Source organism: Myotis lucifugus, unplaced genomic scaffold (assembly GCF_000147115.1).
Source record: "Myotis lucifugus unplaced genomic scaffold, Myoluc2.0 scaffold_195, whole genome shotgun sequence".
NCBI classification, from domain to species: domain Eukaryota; kingdom Metazoa; phylum Chordata; class Mammalia; order Chiroptera; family Vespertilionidae; genus Myotis; species Myotis lucifugus.
In genome coordinates this window covers 327523-346477 of record NW_005871243.1, presented here as the reverse complement: position 1 = coordinate 346477, position 18955 = coordinate 327523, and the positions used below count along the sequence as shown (strand labels likewise).

At 38.0% G+C, this 18955-nt stretch overlaps 1 non-coding gene across 1 annotated transcript; it reads left to right on the top strand.

Moving 5' to 3' along the window:
- The first annotated feature begins 1359 nt into the window (after window positions 1-1359).
- LOC111827629 lies at window positions 1360-1513 on the top strand. The gene has a single exon (XR_002831261.1). It is a non-coding gene; the product is annotated as a small nucleolar RNA SNORA23 (small nucleolar RNA).
- Window positions 1514-18955: the final 17442 nt, after the last annotated feature.

Sequence of the window (18955 nt, the reverse complement as noted above, 5' to 3'; positions counted from 1 at the left end):
TTGGATCCCACCTCAGAACCTGACTTTGCATCTCGCATAAAGAACATGTTCAGCTCAGCCGGCTTGGCTCAGTGGTTGACTGTTAACTATGAACCAGGAGGTCACAGGAGGTTCGATTTCCGGTCAGGGCATATGCCTGGGTTTTGGGCTTGATCCCCAGTGTGGGGCATGCAAGAGGTAGCCAATCAATGATTCTCTCTCATCATTGATGTTTCTCTATCTCCCATCCTCTCTGAAATCAAGAAATATATTTTTTTAAAAAGAATGCGTTCAAATAATATGTGATGAAATGAATGGAATTGAACTTTTCCACATCAGATTATTGAGGGTGTGGTAACATCTATTTACCAATTTTACCCATGTCACTAAAATTTGATAATAAAGATAACAGCATCTTTCCAAGAAGTATACTTTTCAGTGAGAGGAGATTATTCTGCATGAATTTTAACAATTAGCAGCTTTTTTCAGTTTACAATGTTAATTGGATTTTTGATGAAACAGTAAATGAAACAGCATCAAATCCTATGTGTTTAGTTATCTCACACTTGTTATTTCCAGTGCGAATGCAAACTAAATGTCAGCAACACATTTTTTAGAGGCTGCAATTATTTTTTCACCCAATAGCACATCACAGGTTTACAAATCGGGATGGCATCACGTTCCTCTTTCTCAGAGGTGTGTTTTGCCTGTATCTCATAGAGTCTGACAGAATGTCAAAATGTTACAAGAGAGTAACATAGTTTGAGCAGTTGTGATCCAATCTATTTCACTGCTTTACATTTTTTAGGGAGCAAAAACAATTTGGAGATAGTAAGAAAACATATTATTCTGTTCAAAGCCTAATATTGGCCTACACTGCAAATGTTTGAACCATTTGGGGACTATTTTAGTAAGCCAGACAGCTATTCAGCAGAACATACCCTCTGCTTGAATTTCATAGTTAGTACAAGGCACCTCCCTTCTTTATCATTTTTCAGTGTGAATTACTACAAAGAATCTGCATAGCAAGTGCTAAGGCAGATTAATCCCATTATATTAAAAAGTTTGGTTGTCAAGAAAGCCTGCCCCAGACCCTGCAGCAGACACAGCAGCCGGTAGCAATGTGGGCTGCCAATCCTTCTACACAATATGGTGGGAACACAACAAACGCCCGTCTGCCACAATAGAACGGTCACAAAGAACCCACACACCTGGGACGCAAACACAGCTATTTTTTCTTACTCTTTTTGTATTTTTATCCTTTTTTCTTACTCAAATTTTCTTTTTCTTTGTTTTCTCTATCTTCCAATTCTCAACCTAACTTTTCTCTTTTTCATTTCCTTCCTCCTACTCTAAGTCTGTCTGCAATTATAAATCCCATTATTCATCTTTCCATTTATCTATCTTTTCATTAAAGCTTTCTTCCACACAAACATCATGCAGCCAAAGAGTAAGTTGGGATCATAGTACTGGTCTAGTGTTGTCTCATTGGACATAATTTACCACTGGCCAGCCTCCAAATTCCCATACAAAACTTAAAAAAAAATAAAGCTTTCTTCCAGCCAATGAGATGTTCCTGGTCTAACCAAAATCACTTGAACAAGCTCACACATGGGGAAAGGCGCCATTCCTGTGGCCTGCAAACGGGTCGCTACCTGAGGGAATGGCCTGGGCAGTCTTATCTCATTATTTCTATATTTCCAAAGCAGACTGGTAAGAACCATAGTAGGAAGATCTTATAAGAGCTAGGGAAGCCAGTGAATATTGTTAAACACTCTGGTAGCATGATCAAGTTTATATTTAGAAGTTTCAATACATTAGCGATGTCCAAATAAATTACGGGTGTTACAGTGACAAGCAGGAAGATATAGGTACACTATTTAAAATACTTTTACATTAAAGAGAATAGTCAAGTTTCTAAGCTGAGGCAACAGTGGTCAGGATAAGGAGGGCAGAGGCTTGACTTGGTATTTGCTGGTTTTAGTGAATGGGAATAACCCTGACCAGTTTGGCTCAGTGGATAGAGCGTCGGCCTGCGGACTGAAGGGTCCCAGGTGTGATTCCAGTCAGGGGCATGTACCTTGGTTGCGGGCACATTCCCAGTAGGGGGTGTGCAGGAGGCAGCTGATCGATGTTTCTCTCTCATCCATGTTTCTAACTCTCTATGCCTCTCCCTTCCTCTCTGTAAAAAATCAATAAAACATATATTTTTTAAAAATGAGTGGGAATAAAAGAGAGTACTGAGGACTCACGGAGGTGACTATGAGAATTAAATCACTGGAAAAGTAGAGAGAGATTTTTCGTTTCCCCTGGGATCATGATGAAAAAGAACCCTAGGCCATAGTTCCCCAATCAAGCATAAACTATGTTCAAGCCCTATAAACAGTAATTACACAAGACCAATGGGACCATGTCTAAAACAATGAAGAGCCAAGGTTACTCTGCAAGCACAAAAAATATCCAAATATCCCCCTATGGGAGTGGCTACTCTTGACCAATGTCAACTTTAACCTCTCTTTAATCATCCTGCTTCCCAGGTAAAAATTTCCCGGCTATCCAACCTCTCACTTGCTTTCTGAGAGCGCATAGTTCAGAAGTGTTTCCCACAGTGCCTCTGGTGTGCATTCTCCCATGCCACAGCAAACTAGATAAATCTAATTGTGTTTGGCTACAAGTATATTCCTGTGGCCTGGTCTTTGTCTGCTGGACATCAATAAAAACATCTAGTTGAAGATCCTTGATAAAGTTGCAGGATATGTGGGAAGGAACACATCAGAGAGGGCTCGATATACAGGTGATCTTTGACACAACAGAATCTAATGAGATTTCCCACAGAGAGAATGTAGAGAGTCCCACATATTTCAGGGGATCGGTAGAGGAGAGGTGAAGAAAAAGAATTTTAAAAGATTCTCAATGTCAGATATACAGGAAAAGAGAATGTTCTGAGAAAGAAGGAGTCCTTCAGAAAATGTCAAATGATACAGAAATAGTTGAAGGGAATAAGCACTGAAATAAATTCGATCAATAAGCCAATTGGAAGAGCAGGGCAGCCGCCAGGAGCCGTCCTTTCCTTGGGATAGTTACAAAGTCTATTAGCAAATGCAAATGCATGAAACAAAGGACAAAGCGATAATAATTATAAAAACAACATTATAGTAATAGTAACAGTTAACATGTGGGAAGTACTTACTGCGTCCTAGGCACTCTTAAAAGAGCTGCACATGTTTTACCTTATTTAGATTTTGCACAATAACCTCATGAGCAGGGACTATATTCACCGCCACTTTAGTGATAAGGAAACAGAGTGGTAAAGTAACTTGTCCAAGGCTGCACAGCGAGTAAGTAGAAGAGCTGACATCTGCTCCACAGGAGCCTCCCACAGCAATGAGAGCTGTGAAAGAGAGATCATGGAGGGGTTTTCAGAACGCATGCGAGGGACATATCCAGACTGGCATTGACATAAGTGAAAGGCACACAGTCAGAGAAGCAGTAAGATGCTCCCCTATTATTCCTTTACAAATTAAAAAGGCCATGATTTCTTGTAACACTAAAAATTCTTCCCTGTAATGAAGAACTTGGCTTGGTTGACTTTTCTTGTGTAAATGACAGGTCAAAACCTTTCCATTCTAGCTAATGGATGCAGATTCAGCAGACCCAAAGATTTCTGGAGGATAATGATGAGGTGCCGGACTCTGTTCGCTGGAGTTACTGCCTGGAGGTTTTAACTGCCAGGCCATCGTTTAATAACTGGGACAGCAGGGGCAGTTCAGTTATTTTTAACCTGCCATCTTGACTCATTTCAAACCTTTTTAATCAGAAGTTTCCCGAAGTGTTACAGCATTCTAAAAAACGCCAGCAGAAGGGCGGGAGTTGGGGCGGGCTGGGGCATCAATGGACAGACTGTTCCCAGCAGAAGAGTAAACTGACCCGCGTGAACGCAATAAACAACTGGAACTTGCAGGTTTCAAAGAGGCAGAAGGTAAGTGCCAGCCAAGAGCTGTTTAACTTTCCCGTCATTTCTGCAGGTTTAATGAGAGGGGAAAAGACAAGGACATGGCCAGTGTTTGCAGGTGGATGTCAAGACTGACAGTGTGGGCTGGTTTCCCTGAGTCTTTCCAGATGGATTATTTTACATCTTCTACTGCTCTTGGACGGGAAGACGTGGGACGACGTGTTTCTGGCTTTCAGAGCTTTCACCTCCAATCAGACTGAATAACAAGCAAAGCATTTTTCCATATACAAAACACAAAGAACACTCTTTTCCACCCAGGAGGAGACAGTCTAGAAAGGGACACATATATAACAATGACAGGTGCTGAAACCGGTTTGGCTCAGTGGATAGAGCATCGGCCTGAGGACTGAAAGGTCCCGGGTTCGATTCCGGTCAAGGGCATGTACCTGGGTTGCGGGCACATCCCCAGTAGGAGATGTGCAGGAGGCAGCTGATCGATGTTTCTAACTCTCTATCTCTCTCCCTTCCTCTCTGTAAAGAATCAATAAAATATATTTTTTTAAAAAATTGTCATTCATTTAAAAAAAAACAACAAACAATGACAGGCAAAGAAAAGACCTCCTTCAGTGGCTCATTCATTTGTTCATTCACTAATTCATTTGAACACTCACTGAATGTCTGCATTGTACAGGGCACTGGAACATGGAGGTCAATGAACCCCAGCCCTGTCCCCAGGAAGCACATGGTCAGATGGGGAAGAATAATGTATAAGCAGATGGTTGCAAGGCAGGGTGGAAGGTGGAGGGCACAGGGAATAGCAGAGCACAGCGCAGAGGTCATGAACCCAGCCTTGGCGTGTTAGGTTGCTTCCCAGAGGAAGGAAGCTTTGATTTATAGTTTAAGTTGGGGGTAGTTGGCTGAAGAAAGGGAGACAGTATCCCAGAAAGAGAAATCAGTGCGTAGAAAGGCGCTGTCAATGGACTGCCAGTAGCTGGGTAGAATGCAAGGATGATGCCTCGGTATCATTCCCTTCACCTTTGGTGGCTTCCATATATCTAGTTTGCTGCTGCTTCTTATGGAAATTCTCATTGACTCACTTTCCCTAGAGCAAGCATTTCTCAAGGATGTCTTTTCCACAACCGTGTGTGTGTGTGTGTGTGTGTGTGTGTGTGTGTGTGTGTGTAACTAAAACACTGACCTTAAGAAAGAAGAAAATAAAAATAAAAACAGAGAGTAACATTTATCGGGCACCTAATATGGACTGTGATCCTGGAAGTTTATGTAATTATCCAATACTCATGACTTCATTCATTAATTCACTCATGTGCTAAACTTAGTACTGTCTAAATACAGAATGCAAAAATGGGCATATATAAAAAACAAAGTTGGTTTAGTGTAATACATATAGAAATATGTTAACACTATAAAGATTATTCAAAGGAATGAGGGCATGAGGGTGGGTTAAGAAGAGGAGATATTTAAGCTAGATTTCATAGATGAATAGAAAATAACCAGGCCAGCTGGAGGCATATGGAAATGCCACGTAGAGAGAATTTTTAGGCTTAGGGATAGGCACATACAAAGCAATCAGTTCACCTGGTGAGGTCAATCAAACTAACAGAAATAGAGAAAAAATTAGTGTTGCAAGCAATCGCTAGATTTGAAAAAGCTTGCGTATCATAAAAAGCCAACTAAACTTTACTGTAAGCTTTATAGTTACAGTGGGGGACTGGGAAATGCATCACACTGGGAAGAATCCAATCTTGAATAGGCGAGAAATGAATTAGAAAAGAGTGTGAGACCAGAGGAAGGGGAACCGACTAGAAGGTCATTCCAATTTGCCAAGATATGGTGAGTGCCTGCTTTAAGGTAATGGTATAAACAATTGGAAATTAGATGTGAGGGATGGAAAACAGGGAGGAGTCAAGGATGACTAAAACAGGGAGGAGTCAAGGATGACTTCTGAGTTTTGGGCTCCGGAGACAAAGTGAAGCTGTATACACACACACACACACACACACACACACACACACACACACCACCCCGCTCCTTTCTCTTTTCCCACAAGAACAGTGACATGCAGAGAAGTTAATTAATTTACCTAAATCATGTAACTATTCAGTGACCAATTTGGGATTCAAACTTGACAAAAATCAAGCTCCCTCCCAGGTGTTTGGTAAGATGGGTGTTCTAGAGTTAGGGGGTAGGCACAGAGTGAGAGAAGAAATGCCAAACTACAACCTCATCCGACCATCTGAAGAATACAGGGCTGAATAAAAATCATAAAAGATGGAATGGGAAGTGAAAAAGCACCTGGAGATGGCTCATTCGTTTCATTACCTATGTTTACAGTTTGGATTTCTCTGAATCACCCACCAGTGGTCTAACAAATCTTTTCTGTTTTGACCCTCCTCATCCTTAAGCCTCTCATCACAGCATTAATCCATGTCACCTTGAATTTAAAATATAATTAGAAATAACTCACACTAACAACTTCCTTGAATGCATTAAATAATGAAAGTGGTATCATCTTTCCCCTGCTATGTGAACCATCTGTCCTCCCCTAGTCTTCCTCCCCTTCTCATGTCCAGAAAGTTTTAACCCATCAAAGAAGCCTTGATGCTCAGCTAAATGTCATTTGAGAATTCTTTCTATCAAAATAAGAAAATGAGATAAGGGGAAACTATAAGTTATAAATGAAGACCCTTTAAAGCTCACACATATTTCTAGGTAACAAAATGAAGTCATTAATCTATGAGGACTTCATCCATTTATCTCTCTCTTCTGTTCTCATTTCATAAACACAAATTTTCTGTTACACTCCCAATACATTTGTTGGAAGGGGGGTGAGCGATGAATTAAACGAACACCCACTCGATAATTCCTGACCTTTCCTTTAGCATGACAGTTTTATCAGTCAAGCAGAGAGATAATATGATGAGGATAAAAAGCTAATATTCTCTCCTGGTGAAAAAGAATCAATGACACTTTCACCCACAGCTTTATTGAAAAATAGATGATAATGGCTCAAGCACATCTACCAGAGTGAGCTGCTTGAAGCTACATTTAGCAACTTCTTAGAAGATGAAATATAACTGAAACTGTAGGGAGGCCCACAAAAGTGGTATGGGAATATTTCTTAAAATGAACTCAATAAACCCATTTCCCCCCAGCCTAAGGAGGAGCAATGAAGTGCCGTTTATGGAAAGGGAGAATGAAAGCCGTAAATTGCTTGAGCTCAATGCGTTTCACAGCGACACTCTTGTTTGGTGCTCCTAACAGTTTTAGCCATTGGGGAAACTGGCTCCAACTTCTGGACTACACCTATTAAACCAGGGAGAAATGCAGTCACCTATAAAACTTTTATTGTTGATAACAACTGGAGCGTTTAAAGTGTATGTGTATTAGAATAGGATATTCTGGGCCCTGCAGGAGAGATACAAGAATATTTTCCCTCAAGATGCCTAATTCATTTACTTCCATAGTGTGAACCTCATTGGTCAGAATGCAAAATACTGACTGGGCTACATTCTTGAGTGGGATTTAAAGAAAACTACAGTGTAATACTTCTCTTGATACGGAGAAGTGTGGAGGTCCTTCAAAGCGGATGACTCTGAGGTTGAGTCTGGGTTTCGGGGAGGAAAATTGTTAATCAGAGATTTGACTTGTGCTATTTCAGAGATCTGCATTGGGGGTTGGTTCTAAAATTCAGTAATAATAAAGGTTTAGACAAATCTCACTGTTTTCTATGCATGCTCAGAGACTTGGGTGGATCAACTGTAAGCCTGGTCTGTCCTGTCTCTCTTCCTGAGCTTGTCTTCCTGTTCTATTGGCATTTTCTATCTTGAAGAAGGCTCCCTGGCCTCTATAATCATCCAAAATTCATGAGACTAGGAGGAGCCCCAAAGCCTGATCTTCAATAAAGAATATATAAAAAGGAGACTCAAAGAAGTCCCAGGGGCTTCCAAGCCCCTTAAGCACATGAAAAGGTGGACTTCTAACATCACGATCGGGACCAGCTACATAATATTCAGGGTCCATTGCAAAATAAAACGCTAGGCACCTTGTTCAAAAACTATTAAGAATTTCAAGTTGGTGACAGCAGAGCATTAAACCAAGTTCTTGTATGTCACACATCATGAAGCATGCCTTAATAACACCTGGGGCCTTGACCTTCACCAACAAGTCTCTGTGGGGTGTGGAGTAAGGGGATGGAAGAACTGTGCGCTCATCATCAAATTTGGGACATGTCACTAAACACCCCACTGCTATGGGTTCTTTTTCCTGATAAACAAGAGCTCTACTAGTGATCAGACAGGATTGAAGCTGTTTGGGGAAGAGAAATGTCAGCAGGTTATCAAAAAAAGGGAACATCTTCATTAAATGGATTCTCACGTCCTCTCCCTGCTCCTATGTCTATCTGGCAGTGATGATCTACGCAGTGCAAGTCCTCAGTAACTTCATGAATATCACTGATGTTGATTCCAAACACGTGTGAAATGAATCAGCGCATGCTTCTACTGGTTTTGGTAACAATGCCACACTCTAAGTCAAAAATCACCTTTGGTTCCATTTTCTGATTCAAATTTAATTTTTGTTGTTCAGTCATGTTCTTTGTTATTGTTTACATATTCAAACTACACAAAAAGTCATTAAAATAAAATGCAATGGATTTTTCAGCACATTATAACATTTAATACCATAAGAGCCATCTTGTTATCATTTTAATCAATTATTTGACCGAGAAAATAACATTGTACTCAATGTACGAATTACCTTGTTCTATGGACTTCATCCACGCCAGTCCTGCAGCCACCCATGCTCCTGCTCAGATCACATGCCTCTTCTTCAGAAAGTACCATTGGAGGCTCCTTCCTCTGAAACTGATGCAGCTCCTTTAACCTCACCCCAAGTGATCTGCTCCATTCCCTTATTTCCGTATTTCTCATGCTTCCAAAGATCCAGTGAGTTAAAACACACCCTTGTTCACCCATCCATATCCTAAGCCAAGGCCCAAAACAAATGAGATTATTGCAGAACCTAACTAACTAAACACAGGTTTTTAAAAATTTAATCAACACTTCCTGAACTCTAATAGTGTTTCTAGAATGTAAATTATAATCTGGACCAGTATTTCCCAAAATGTCCACCAGAGTCCTAACATTCTTTAAATTCTCCCATAAAAAAAGTAGGTTAACTGCAAAGTCATCCTGAAATACATGTGTCTTCACTGGAGACATTTTAGAATTGTCAAAATGCTCAAATGTCTCCGGAAAAGACAAAATCACCCTCGGTTCAGAACCACTGCTCCAGGTGGAGAAACTATTCATCAGAATTTTATTTGACGGAAGTCATAGAGCCAGTAGATGTTTGAGATATGAGGTGCATCAGAATTTATGCCCAATTTTTTGTTGTGCTCAGCACTTATTCAGTACTTAAAGAGAAGTTCATAACTTTAAGTATGTTTAGCTAAAGCCAACAAATATTGAAGGCAAATAAGGTAAGCATTCAACTCAAGAAGTTGGAAAATTGATAAAAACCAAATTAAAATGACAGTTAAAGGGATAAGGGTTATGAGCATACGATGCAGTGTGCAGATGATGTTGTATTGAGTTGTGCGCTTGAAACCTATAGCCCAATAAATTCAATGGAAAAAATAAAATACATATTAAAAAATATTAAAGGAGAGAAATCATCCGGCCAGCATTGCTCAGTGGATGAGTGTTGACCTATGAACCAGGAAATCATGGTTTGATTCCTGGTCAGGGCATATGCCCAGGTTGTGGGCTCAATCCCCAGTGTGGGTGGAGTAGAAGGCAGCTAATCAATGATTCTCTCCCATAATTTATGTTTCTATATCTCTCTCCCTCTCCCTTCTCTCTGAAATCAATAAAAATATATTTAAAAATATAAAAATGATGGAGAAATCAGTGAAATATAGTTTAAGAAAACAAAACAATAGAGAAAGTTACTCAAACCAAAGATAGTTATATAAGATCAGAATAAGTAATATATATCCATTTTACTTATATGTGAACATAAGCATAAAGTCCTAAACTGAATATTAGTTTTAAAAAATTCTAATAATGGATTAAATATATAATATAGCTTGAACTAGTAGGCTTCTCTCAGGATTACAAAGATGGTTCCTTTTTAAAAAGTCAATTTAAAATATCTAACACCATTTATGATATGTAAACAAACTATCAGAGAGTTAATAATATAAATGAAAATCTTTAACTTAATAGTGATTAAAAACCCCATCCTACATCAAGCAAAATACTTAGTAGAGAAATTTCTGATGCATTCCCATTTAAGATGACAAAACAGAATGACCTCAGACACTGTTGTGGTTTAACATAATATCAAATGTCTGAGTCTATGCCACAAAACTAAAAACATGACAGGGGGAAAAAAAACATGACAGCGTGTCAAATTTGGAAAGAAAGACAGAAAACTCATTATTAGTTGATGATTTGATTTTCTACATAAAAAAAAAACACACCACAGAAAAAACACAGTATCAAACTAATAGAAGATTCATTACTATTACCAGATATAAGATCAACTTAGAATATTCTCTGACACCAACAAAACTCAGAAAGTAAAAAAGAAAATATGATATTATTTAACATAGAAGCTATAACCATCAAGATATATTATAATAACATGTGAAAAGATACAGAAACTCATTACACACCATGAGCATTCACATAAAAACATCAGTAAGAGAAGGAATCAAGAGAAATATTTTCAATGATAGAAATGCTACATATCTTGATTTGGTTGGTAGAACACAGTTTTATTCTTTTGTCAAACTCTAAATTGCATATTTGAAATCTGTACTTTATATTGTAGGCAAATACACCTCAATGAAAAAATGAGGAAAAATAGATACAATATTAAACCTGTGAATTTATGAAAGATTAAATACGTAGATAATATTCAGAACTAGCAAATGTGTGAACAAGAACTCTCATGTACTGGCAGCAGTAATGTGAACTAATATAGCCATTCTAAAAATAATTCTGGAAGAATCAAATGACTTTAAGTGTGCATATGTGCCAACCAGTAATCCATCACCTGTATATTCTAAATAAATAGTTTCAGAGATCTATCAGGATGCATACAGATGGGTATTTATTATAACGTTGCTATTTTTCTTAGCAAAGCACTGGAAGACACCAAGTTATCATCACTTATGAAAAATAAAATGTGATAGATTTATATTATAGAAAACCACTAGCTAGAAGTAAAGACTAGATATACAAACAGTAAGATAAATAGGTCTGAATTTTTTTTTTAAGTAAGAGATGTGAATTATAGTACATCACCAATACATGCTTTTGAAACAAACACAAAACAATACTCATCTTACTCAAGACATGTGCTTATCTACAAACACATGTCAAACATATCAGAGTCAATGCTCAAAGGGAGCATGGGATCAGGAAGGAAGAGGCGAAAAAGGGAAATAAAATATAGAGGAACCCTGACTAGATAAATATAATAATGTGCTATAAACTAAGGAGAATGAGAAACACCCCTTTGTATCTGAGTTCCAGAAACAGAGAAATAAAACAGAAAGGCATGTGGCCAACAGAAAGGATTTGCCCGGTGTGTCTTAGATTTCAAGCCCACAGTCTTCTCCATTGTAACAGGCCAATTTGCTAAAGTATTTACACTGTACCAGGGTTCCTAAAACTATGTCCAGATAACATTTCTTTGGCTTAGGGGATTAGTATCCTATTTATCTACAACATCTGTGTGTAGCCATATTTTGTAATTCACCACCAATAGAGTCTGACGACCATAGAGAACAATTCTATAACCAACTGTCTTTTATAGTTTTGAGCAAGTAATTTAACTTCTAGAAAGTGATTGGCTTGGAAGAGACACTCTCTCAGCCTTTCTCTTCTAAAATATCTTTATATTCAAAGACAGACCCCTGGTAAAAATCCAGCAAAACCACCCTTTGGATACACACAAATACTAACACAGGAACCCTCAGTTTGACTAAGATTCAGGAAGCTGTTGAGGACAAGAAAATATATGTGATTTCATCCTAACTGGTGCAGTCACTATGGAAAACAGTATTGAGTTTCCTCAAAAAATTAAATATGGAACTGTCATTTGACCCAATGAACCCACTTCTAGGAATATATCCTAAGAAATCTAAAACACCAATCAGAAAAAAATATATTGCACCCCTATGTTCATAGCAGCACAACTTACAATAGCAAAGATCTGGAAACAACCCAAGTGTCCACCAGAAACTGAGTGGATAAGAAAGCTGTGATACATTTACACCATGGTATTCTGTGCAGCTGTAAAAAAGAAGGATCTCTTACCCTTTGAGAGATCACGTAGGGACCTGGAGAGTATTATGCCAGAGAAAGACAAATATCACATGATCTCATGTATATGCGGCAACTAATGAACAAAATGAACTAATGATCAAAATAAATCAATGAACAAAATAAATCTAGAGACATGGAAGTATGGAACAGAGGAATCTCAGGGGGAAGGAAGAAGGGGCAAATGGGAAGAGATTAACCAAAGAACTTATAATCATATATGCATTGCCCAGGGACACAGACAATAGTGTAGTGAAGGCCTGGGGTGGGACCGAGCCAGGTGGAGGGAGGGCAAAGAGGGAGAAAAGGGGGAACATCTGTAATACTCTCAACAATTAAGATTAATTTTAAAACAATAAAAAGAAATATAAAATAATAAAAAATTTTATTGTAATAACTAGCTATGGTGTCAGATGGCTACTAGATTTCTCAGGGTGATTACTTCATGAGGTATATACATGTCTAATCACTGGGTTGTACGCCTGAAACTAATATAATATTGCATATTAACTGTAATTTAAAAATAAATTTAAAATTAATTAACATTCCATAAAATTTTTATAAAAAACTAGCTTAAGGAGAAGTGGGGGGAGGGGGGGAAGCTAAGAAATCCAACATCAGAGAATGATAGAAGGAAAATTTTAAAATATAAATAAGATTAATCTTGAATCCTTGTCAAAGTGACTCCTGTTGTATAAAATAATTTGAATATCACAGAAAGTCTTGTTGATATTAATTTCTTTAGCCATATATTCATTGATTTACTCATTTAATAATGAGAGTCTACCTCATGCCAGGCACTGTTGTAGGTACTGGGGAAGCCAACATTGCACAGACCCTGTCTTTGGGATTTTACAGGAAAATAAGTACTAACCCAATTATAGCACAAGTAACAAAGATAGTTAATTACACTGTGGTGCATGCTGTGGACAGGGCTGGAAAAATACACCACAGCAGGTTCTTACCTAACTTGAGTGACAGCAGGGAAAACCTCCCGTATGGATGAGGCCAGAAGGGGAAGTATAAATTGGCTGACTGAAAAGACCGCATAGAAAGGAGGAAAATGTTTCAGAGACAGACACCAGACAGAAAGGAGAAGGAAATGTCAGTAAACATGCTGGAAAACACTGTAAAGAAAATGGGAAACAAAGAACTTTAAGACAGGGCATGACATGATTAGATTTGCATTGTTCGTTAAATTTCTCTTGCTGCTAGCTGGAGAATAAATGCTATCTAGAGAGTGTTTTGTAAATGTAGAGAGATTGCTGCAGTAATCCTTGCCAATGATTCCTACAACTATGTTTATAGCTTTATCTTTTCATCTGAGCCTCATATCCCAACTTTCAATTAGCAATATCCTTTCTTATTAACTATAGTCAGATCAAAATTAATTGATTAAACCTAAAGTCATCTCCCACCCCAAAAAGTCATCCTACCATGTTCCAGAGTTTGGCTATATATATATATATATATATATATATATATATATATATATATATAGTTCATCCACCCATATACTCCAGCCATAAAATTGAATGGTGGTTGTATTAATCAGGGTAATTCTTTCTGCTTTTTAAAAATACAACTCAAGTACTGGTCTTTTACCTCCTTGGTTAAGTTTATTTCTAAGTATCTTTTTAAAAAATATATTTTTATTGATTTCAGAGAGGAAAGAGAGAGGGAATGAGAGAGAGAAACATCAACATTGAGAGAGAATCATTGATCGGCTGCTTCCTGTATGCCCCCTACTGGGGGTTGAGCCCACAACCCGGGCATGTGCCCTTGACCGGAATCGAACCCAGGACCCTTCAGTCCTCAGGACAATGCTCTATCCAGTCAGCCAAACTAGCTAGGGCTATTTCTAAGTATCTTAATTTTTTGTTGCAATGGTAAATGGGATTGTTATTTTAGTTTCTCTTTCTGAGAATCCATTATTGGTGTGTAAAAATGCCTTTGATTTCTGATGAGGAATAACGATGGTTATCTAGATCAGATGTCTTGTGCTATAAATAAACAAAACTATATGAATAAACCATCTCATATCTATTATTCTTTCCTGTCTATATTTAATTTCCATTGTAATGTGAAATTTTCTTTTGTATAATAATTGCCTCAAGAATGAAGAAGAGCCAGAGTAGGTTTGGCTCAGTGGATAGAGCTTTGGCCTGTGGACTGAAGGGTCCCAGGTTCAATTCCGGTCAAGGGCATCTACCTTGATTGCAAGTTCCCTGGCCCTAGTCAGGGTGCGTGCAGGAGGCAACCAATCGATGTGTCTCTCTCACATCCATGTTTCTCTCTGTCTCTCCCTCTCCCTTCCACTCTCTCTAACAATCAATGGAAAAATAGCCTCTGGTGAGGATTAACAACAAAAACAAAAAAAGAATGTAGCAGGGAAGGGAGAAAGGTCTACTGCACAAACTGGAAAAACAACATTATTGCATACCATGGCTTCAGTCTGCCAAGAAATCATTCAGATAGGAACTGGATTGTTTAGGTGGGAGAAACCAGTGAAAATCTTCTCAATGATATTCTAGAGTAACATGGCAGATGAATGAATGAATGCTAAGAGTGGATTTTCCTCAGACTAAAAAAAAAAAAAAATGAAGCACAGAACTTAGGGACACTTCATTATTCAAAAGGTCACAGAAGAAATTCAATTTCCGTTACTTCTAATTTGAATTGCTTAAAGTGTACAGGGTAATAGTATTAAAAGGATCAAGAGGATAAGGCCAGAAGTATAAGCTAAAAATCAAATGTTCCCTTCAAACGATGTGTGCTCTCTCATTAATGGTAATGAGAAGAGTGGAGTGAAAAGTGACAGAAACTGGTTAATCCAGTCCTCAGTCATCACTCATTTGTAAGTATTTTGTACAGTGTGACGCCCACTGAGTCCAATTACCTCCCTTTGGAAAATATGAATTTCTAAACACACTTCTTCCCCACCCCAAAGGTGAGTATATTCATTATACTCGTGTCTGTAATCCAAAATTATTTTAGACATGACTGCCCTAATACTGTTTTAATCATGATTAAGTCCTTTATTATTTATTTTCTCTCTCTCTTTTCTTTAGCTTCTATCTATGCTAACTTTAACCAACTGTCTTCAAAGTTCTGGAGTCTTCTTACTCTGACAATTAGGAGAGCATTTGGTATCCAGTTCTTACAGCTAATGCTCAACATTAGGTAGAAAATTAGCCAGAAACCATTTAAAACGCGGGGAAAACCAAAACTGGACATTCTTCTCCATGACTTAAATGCACACCTGATGATGTTAAATGCACACTTGAGCTCATTAGTTAAGCTAATCAAAACCTGAAATGTGTGTGTATATAAATATTTGAAGAGTTATTAAAAATGCTAGGGATTTTTCTCACACAATTCTAGACACGAATTAGGAGCCTGTTGACCATGAGAATAATACATATACTATGTGTTCATTTCTCATCTGTGTTCAAATCTCAAAATTGTCTGTTATTGCTTTCTAATTAATTTCATTGTGGTCAGAGAAAATAATTTATGTAATTCTTTTATTTAAAATAAAATTTAAATTTCTTGAGACTTCTTTTTCTCTCATGGCCTACCATGTGGATTACCCTGCCTAATGTGTTATATGCACTTGAAAGAATGAGCCACTAATCTCATCTCTCACACACAGAAATGTGTATTCTGCTTTTGCTGTGTGGTGTGTTTTATAGATGTCTGTTAGGTCTCGTTGCTTATAGTTGTTCTATCCATTATTGAAAGTGGGGTATTGAAATCTCCAACTATTATTATTGAATTGGCTTTTTCTCTTTTCAATTCTGTCAGGTTTTGCTTCATGTATTTGGGACTATATATTATATATATATAAACTAGAGGCCTGGTGCATGATATTTGGGCACTCAGGGGGGAGGGGGTGTGCCTCAGCCTGGTCTGCGCCCTCTTGCAGATATCCTTAGCACTGCTGCGGAGGCGAGAGAGGCTCCTGCCACCTCTGCTGCGCCACCACCGCTGCACTCGCCAGCCATGAGCCCGGCTTCTGGCTGAGTGGTGCTCCCCCTATGGGAGGGCACTGACCACCAGGGGGCAGCTCCTACATTGAGTGTCTGCCCCCTGGTGGTCAGTGCGCATCATAGTGACCAGTTGTTCCGCTGTTTGGTCAATTTGCATATTAGCCTTTTATTAGATAGGATTGTTACATCTTCCCATTTTATCTGACCCGTCTATCATCATACAAATCCTTGTTTTCTAATAAAAATTTATGTCTTAAAGTTGATTTTGCCTAATATTATATAGTGATGCTATCTCTCTTTAGGTTGCTGTTTCCATAGTATACCCTTTCCATCCTTTTACTCTTAACCTGTTTGTTTCTTCAAATGTAAGATGTGACACTTTAGTCAGCATAGATTTGGATTATGTTTTTGCAGTCATCCTGGAAATCTCTACATTTTGATGAAATGTTTATTCCATTTACATTTAATATAATTACTTATACAGCAGTATTTATAGCTGTTGTTTGGATACATCTTATGCCTTTGTCCCTGTATTCCTACATTATTGCCTTTTTTGTGTCAAGTAGATATTTTCTAGAGCCACAATTTTCATTGTATTGCCTTTTTTCTTTTAATACATTTTTGAGCTATTTTCTTAGTGGTTTTTCTGACAATAACAATTAGCACCTTAACTTAAAACAATGTAACTCAGATCAATACTCTCTTAACACGTTAAGCGCAATGTTAGTCACCGGTGACTGAAAAGGAAAGGAAGACAAAACAGGATTGGCGCTTAACGTGTTAACTTTAGTAGTATATGAAAATGTGGCTGTGATATATCAATAAACATTTACATTTTGTGTGTAAATTCTTACACACATTTTAAAAAATATACTAAGGTACATGATATATGTATTATTAAAACTGGGAAAGTAATTTTGTTAAAATTCATTCACAAATTAGAGGCACTTACCTAGATAAAGCATTCAGTTTATAGATAGTGGAACAGAGATCCTAGAGATGAAGGCAGTCCCCTAATCTTTATATACTGTTAGTATCAATGCCAGGTCATCTCATCCTTGGATCAGTGCTCTTTCAATCACATGGGATAATGGCTCTTTCTTTGGGGGATTTTAGCTCAAAAATGCATTTTTACAGAGGTATATCAGTGATGATCTCAAAATTTTACTGACCCTAATATTTAAGGTATTCAAATGTGAGTCTCTAACTCTCCATAGTTCTCTTGATTTAGCTCACCATGACTAGCAAGGTTCCAACCTGCAAGAAAATAATGATTTTCAAGTTTTCTTTCAGTCAATATGAGAATCCCAATAGAAAAGTAAAAAGAAAAGAAAATATCAAGTTGAGAACTTGAGCTCCCTTCACCTCCTATATCTCTTCCTCGGGCTGAACAAGTCAGTTTATTGCCTAGTTTATCTCAAAATCCGCAATCCCTTCCTGTGCATTCACAGGTATTATTACTGCACTGATCTAACTGCAAACTACAAAGATTGTATTGGAAAGGAAAAAATATCTTAGAAATAATGAGAGAGAAATCTCCCTCCACCCTCGACCCCACGGACACCAGAGAGGTTATGAAAATAAATGAAAAGAGTCAACTGACTACAGAAAGCAGTCGGACACCCTAAGCAGCCACACAGAGGGCTCTTTATATGATGGCTATTCACACCCTACAGATAAAAACCACTCAAGTTCTGGGCACTTGATAATAGAATGAACTACAAAATTATTGGTTCTTGTCCTGTTACATGGCTTAACCAGTTCACTCAGGGGCAAACCTTTTGTTCTCTGTATAATATGCGAACCTGATTGTCAACTGCATCATCTTATGGTCTGTGCCTGTTACATTGGCTTCCAGCCCAGCCCTCTACAGAACATCACTGATGAAAATCACTTAGTATCCCTGCTTTCATCTCTGGAATATCGAAAGAGGAGCCATATTTGTATGTCAGCTGAAGTCAAGTTAGTATGTAATAATAAATGACACTAACAATAGTGAGCTGAAAAATTAAAAGTTTATTTTCTGCCTCATTAAATATTTATTATGAATGTGTTCAGCTCTACTCCGTGTCACCTTCACTTGGGGACCTAGAAACAGCCTCATTTTCAAACAGTTGCATCATTACTGAGAAAGAGATCTCATGGCAAAGTACACACTGGCTATTCAAGTTTCCTCTTAGAAGGTCCACATTTTCATTGTGATAATAGTTCATTCAGCAAAGCAAGTCAGATCGTCAAACTTGATGGCAGTGGGTCAAAAGTATATATAATTTTTTTGTAAGGAATAGCACTATTTGCAGGGCACACCACGAAGAGATATGCAATGGAGGGACCACAGCATTCATTAAGGGATAGCTTCTCTAGAAAATCAAAGCTCTAAGGCAGTGCAGCCCAAAGAACGCTCACTGATAATGGGAATATTCTATAGCTGCCATGTTCAATGTGGTAGCTACTAGCCACATTCATTGAAGCTAGTGAACTAAGAAAATAAAATTTTAATTTTATATAATATTTGAAAATTAAAATTGAAATAGCTACATGTGGATAGCAGCTACTATAGTGGGCAACCCTACTCTAAAACTTAAATTTAGGAAAAAAAGGAATGAGGCTGACCACCACGGCCCTAAATAAAATAAACTTGATAATGATGCTTCAGGGAGAATAGAGGGGAAGAA